This window comes from Podarcis muralis, chromosome 18 (genome assembly GCF_964188315.1).
Source record: "Podarcis muralis chromosome 18, rPodMur119.hap1.1, whole genome shotgun sequence".
Classification (NCBI taxonomy): domain Eukaryota; kingdom Metazoa; phylum Chordata; class Lepidosauria; order Squamata; family Lacertidae; genus Podarcis; species Podarcis muralis.
In genome coordinates this window covers 752,935-758,536 of record NC_135672.1, presented here as the reverse complement: position 1 = coordinate 758,536, position 5,602 = coordinate 752,935, and the positions used below count along the sequence as shown (strand labels likewise).

General features: G+C 50.8%; 1 long non-coding RNA gene across 2 annotated transcripts; it reads right to left on the bottom strand.

Annotated features, from left to right (window-relative positions):
• Positions 1-1,000: 1,000 nt before the first annotated feature.
• On the bottom strand, positions 1,001-5,602 carry LOC144326079 (uncharacterized). 2 transcript variants are annotated; one of them, XR_013391231.1, is made up of 3 exons: positions 5,518-5,602; positions 4,293-4,421; positions 1,001-1,686 (listed from the first exon to the last, which is right to left on the bottom strand). It is a non-coding gene; the product is annotated as an uncharacterized LOC144326079 (long non-coding RNA). The 2 variants fall into 2 exon arrangements; XR_013391230.1 differs by lacking the exon at positions 5,518-5,602 and having other exon boundaries at positions 4,293-4,720.

Here is a 5,602-nt window from a genome sequence, read left to right as displayed (position 1 = left end):
AACTCCTCCGGCTGCTCCTTAGAGTCTCTGGCCAGGAGGGAGCCGATGCCAGGTCCTCTTATAAGGCGGGGTCGGGGGTGGAGAGAAAGGGGGGCCGGCCAGGGGGCCCTCTGCTGCCCAGGCAGCCTCCTCTGCCCATTGGAGGGCCGGGGATCCGCGATCCGGAGCAGAAGCGGCGCAGCACCCGGACGAGACGCCGGCCGGGAGGAGGGCGGAGAAATGCCGAAGCGCAAACTGGAGCGAAAGGAATCGGTTTAAAGAGCTGCGCTTGGTTCTTCGGCGGACTTCCAGCATCCGGATTAGGTCCAAGGGGTGTGGGCGCACCTGCTCCAGCACCCTGAAAGTCCACGGACAGGCGAGGTCCAGGTAGGTGCCCCCCACCCGTGGGCAGTGGAACCCCAAAGTCTCCCAGGCGAAGTCCCAGCCAGGTGTCGGTTCCGCCAGGTCGGAGTTGAAGGGTTTGTCTGCCTAGAGGTGGGCGGGGGTTTCGCCTTCTGGGCTGGGTGGGACTTCTCCCCCCATAACCTGTCGGGGGTCGGGTGGTGGGTGGGGTGCTGATGGACCCACATGGTGCCTGTGGCTGATGCGGCACCTGCGCCCCCTCCTGGACAGAGGTATTAGTCATTCCTTCGTTAACCCTTTATTAATTGGAGGCCGTCAGAGAGATGCTTCTACGATAAATAATTCTACAAAAGGATAGTAAACGAACACGTAATTTAGGAGGACGGTATTTCTGTTTTGGGAGCTGTGCAGGTCCTTGTTTGAAACGTACGATTTTAAAAGTCCCACCCAATTACATAAAATGGTTCTCCTGAGTCTTTCATCATGCAAATCTTGTGGGTTAACCTTTCCCCATTTGCAAAGGTCTCTGAAGTTCTTTTTACCTGGTGAGATTTATTTTATTGAGATTTTCCCATAATACAATAAAGCTGTGATTACCAAAGATACCAAGGTTCCTTAATCTTATACCACAAATCCAGAGGCAGATCGTTTGCGTTCATCCATTTCTGTGCAATTTATTGCCTTCTAAGCCACTGTCACAAGACAATTTACACATAAGACAATTAAAAACTGCTAAGAACGCAAAAACAATCCATCTGTCATGTATGCATTAGCTGAGATTCCTGCATTTCAGGGCGTTGGACTAGATGACCCTTGGGGGTCCCTTCCAACTCTGCAATTCTATTATTCTATTTAAAACTAGGCATTAAAGTGGACAATCATGGCCAAGAAGACCTATTTACATAGAGAGCATAACCAGAGTTGTGGACCGTTTATTTCTTTGGTTATGAATTTTCTCTGCTTCGTATTCAAAAGACTCCCAATAGAAATCAGAGACAATAGACAAAGTTTCAAAGTTTTACATGAAGCAGAGAAGACAGTCCAGTATCCTGCAAAAGAATATCGAAAGCACCCGCTGCTTTGCTGGGATCATAGAATGAAAGAAGTGTAGTGATTCCCCTGCAGAAATCTTTTGCCCCATGAGGGACTCGCACCATATGGGCTGAGCTATCCATCGGGAATCTCCCAGAGATCTGTGGATAATGGGTGGATGACTGAGCTATCCCAGGCATGTTGGGGAGCAGTCCGTGCCCCACACAAGATGTCAGCCAACGAGGGGCAGAGCCTTCTCTGTGCCACTAGACATGGCAATACGGACCCCCAAGTACGCAAAGAGGTGAGTGGCTGAAAAACAGTGAATGAGAGAAGCACATAGAAAGAGCTGCATCTGCAGTGAAAACATCAGAATGGGACCAGAGCAGAGCAGTGAACATCAATGTTGCTGCAGGAATGCTTAGAAACCTTTTTAAGCAGAGCTTGGGTGGCCACCTGTCATGGATGCTTTAGCTGAGATTCCTGCCTTGCCGGGGGTTGGACTAGAGGACCCTCGGGTGCCGCTTCCAACTGTATGGTTCTATGATTCTATGATTCTATGAATACAGTGGTACCTCGGTTTACAGACACTTCAGGTTACAGACTTTGCTAATCCAGAAATAGTACCTCGGGTTAAGAACTTTGCTTCAGGATGAGAACAGAAATTGCACGACGGTGGCAGCAGGAGACCCCATTAGCTAAAGAGGTACCTTTGGTTAAGTAGAGTTTCAGATTAAGAACGGACCTCCAGAACGAATGAAGTTCATAACCCGAGGTCCCACCCTAACCACCGAGTCCAGGTGCTTAGTGTGCGAGTGGCGTGGAACCCCTGCTTGGCATGCAGAAGGGGCTGCCAGCAGGCTCTGCGGAGCCATAGTCTGACTTGCATCAGGCACCTGCCTTGGGTGTCTCCTTGAGGACTCATCTTGATTTGTTTGTGAGGATGTTGCACTGAGTAATTGTTATCCCACACTTCCCAGGAGATCTTTCCTTCATTTCCCTTTCCCTGTGACAGTTTGGGTGCATCCCCCTGCCCAGAAGTGGGAACCCCCGTTAAGTGTGTGATTGGAAAAGCCCTCCTCCTCCTCAAATCCAATGACCATGACGGGAGGCCGGTATAGCCTGTGTGCCCCTAGGGGGCGCCCCAGCACCAGAGATGGGAGACAGTGGAAAGGGACCCACCCTCTCTGTTGTTGCTGCGACACTTGCAGGCTGTGTACGCACCATACATTCCCTCTCCACCCCCCCAACCAAAAATGCTGGGAACTGTAGTTTGCCCCTTCACAGAGCTACAGCTCCCAGCACCCTCAGTTCCCAGCATTCACTCAGGAGAGGTTGAATGTGCTTTAAAGGCATCCCTGTGTGTCTGGGGCAACCTAGTCAGATGGCAGGACACAAAATATATTTTATTTCATTATGTGATAGGAATTTTATGGTCTTAGATATATGGTAATGTGTACCAACGAAGCACATACATAGATCAGCACAGGAAGGCCAACCTGGAACCATTTTGATTCCTAAACTGAGCAAATGTTTTCTCTGCAAGGTCAAACTGGAAAAGCCTCCCCATTGTCTTTTCCTTCACAAATCCTGTCTTAAGGGTATGTCTGTGTTTGAATAGGGTGTGAGCCTGTGACCTGCCCCCCCCCCAACTAAGTATTTATCACTACAAAAGACTGGCCAGGCTCCCCAGGCAATCCAATCAAGTAACCTGCCAGACAGGAGATAAACAACAACAGGAGAAAAACAATATTAAAATTTCGATTTTGGACCGCCTTTTCTGTGATGTAGGTGTGATGTATCTGAGGGGTGGTCTTAGGTTACACCCCTTCTGTGATGTATGTATTATGTTTCTGGGGGTGGTCTTGGTCTACAGGGTGGCAATTTCAAAAGTCTTTATAAGGCCTTGCACACCATTTTTCTGGGTCCCTCCTCTCTCCTGCAAGTGAGGGGAGCACCCTGTTGCAACAGGTCAATAAAGGCCAAGCCTACAGGCTGCTGTTTTGCTCCAAGTTATCCTGGTTGGTGTCTTTGTTTTTGTCCAAGGGAGCCCTTGGATTTTTCCGATAACAGTTACCACCGTCACCAAGTGCAGTCACCTAGAGCATGGTGCTGACAATGCCAAGGTTGCAGTTCCGATCTCCCTACTGCCTAAATCCCTGCACTGCAGGGGCTGGACTGGATGATCCTCAGGGTCCCTTCCGACTCTACAATTCTATGCTTCTATTATCACCATCCCCAGACAACCAGATTCCATCTGATTTGCCTGTAGGAAGTTTATGGGGAGGTGAAACGGAGATCTCTATTGCACCTTCTTTCTGATTTGTCTGTGGGGAAGTTACACAGGACTGAGTTGAGCCAGTTTCTCTTGCTGTTTCCAGGGCATTTCCCCAAAACTCTGTAAAAAGCTCAACCTGGGGGGTGGGGGAGGCAGGGAAATGTGGTTTGGTTGCAGCAGGAAGGAAAAACTTCTTTTTAATTGCACATTCTGAATGAGCAGGTATGTTGTTGCAATCCCACCTGAAAAATACTGACAGTCTGGAAAAAGTGGTCCCAAATTGTTATTGTGCATTTGGCAGGCTGAGGGGGGGGGGTTTGGGGGGCTGTTGATCTTTTCAACAACATCTTGGAAAGGAGAAATGGGAGCCACCTTCAAATATCTGAAGGGCTGTCCTGTGGAAGATGCAGCAAGCTGGTTTTCTGCTGCTCTGGAAGAAAAGATGTGAGCCAACAGATTTAAATGCTGCTAGCAGCCATTTGCCAGAGGAATGGACTCACTCGGAAGGTGGTGGACTCTTCTTCCTTGGGTGGCCGTCTGTCAGCGAGTCTTGAACTGGGAGTCCTCCATTGCACGAGGCTAGACTAGATGAGCCTTGGAAGTACTTCAAACCCTGCAATTCTATGATTCTGTTACCCACCGGAGGTTTTTCAGTGGAGGTCGGGTGGCCATCTGCCAGGGATTCCTTAGCTGGTCTTCCTGCATTGCAGGGGGCTGGGGGTCCCATCCAGCACAACAAGGTGTGATTCCATCTCTAGCACTGAGCATCCTATAGGAGAAGAAAGCCATAGGAAACTACCCCACCGGGCCCAGCGCTGTCCATGGTGAGCAGTTGTGGGTTTTCCAAAGGGGAAATCCCCCCTCCCTGACCCATTCTTCGGGTGTGATTCCTGCCTTGCAGGGGTGAGACTAGATGGCCCTCAGGGTACCTTCCAATGCTATGACCCTATTATTACTTGCCCAAAACTAAATGTATTGTTTGTGTTTCCTTTCAGGGGCCTGCCAGGGCCCTCAAGACTGCCTGCTTGATCGCTTCCAACCATCTCTGCAAAATGTCCTCCTTTTGGAGAGCCCATCACGGCTGCAGCTGTTTCCGTACAGTTTCAGCGCCAAGAGAGCAGTTCTGCAAGTAGTGTGTGTTCCTTCCTACATTACACAAACACACATACCCTTTGGTCCCCTGGTGAGCCTCTCTGAGTCCCACATTGCAGTGGGTTGAGCTAGATGACCCTCAGGGGACCCTTCCGACCCTGCCATTCTGCAGTTCTTTAGCTGCGATTCCCACATTGCGGGGGGTTAGGCTAGATGACCCTGGGGGTTCCCTTCCAACTCGCTGCCTGGATGCCTGCTTCCCACAAATCTATCCCTCCTGCTGCATCTGCAAAACATCTGGAAGGATTTTAGGAGGGGAGGAATTGTCCCCCTGTGAATTGATGCAGGCATTTGAGGGCTTGGAGGAGCCTGATTGAACAGGGTGCAGCTCAAAGGCTTCCCAGGAGAGGCAAAAGGTGTGGGTCTGCCCCCACCCCTTTCTCCTGAGTGTTTCCCCTCCAGGAACTGATGTCACCACAGCTGGGACTGAGCCCTGCAGCTCTGGATGGTGGCCAAAGCAGCCCCCTCCTCCCCACAGCTGTTTGGGAAGGGAGGCCTCTTCCCCACCCAGCCACAGCCCCCAAGGAGGGTCATAGGAAGTGTGAGCACTGGGTGGCAGTTCAAGGTATGAGGCAGCTGTGAGGTGTACCGCCACCCCAACGGAGAGCCTGGGCGTCTGCACATGTCCAACATGCACAGAGACCACGTCTCTCATCGTGGACGCACACACTGCCCCCCCCACTGGCCAAACCAAAGAAGGCAAAAACCCACACCCTGTGGCCTGCAGTCATCATAAATTACTGCCAAGGAAGCATTTTGCACTCGAAAGCGTGACTTGTCCACAGAGCTGGATTCTCC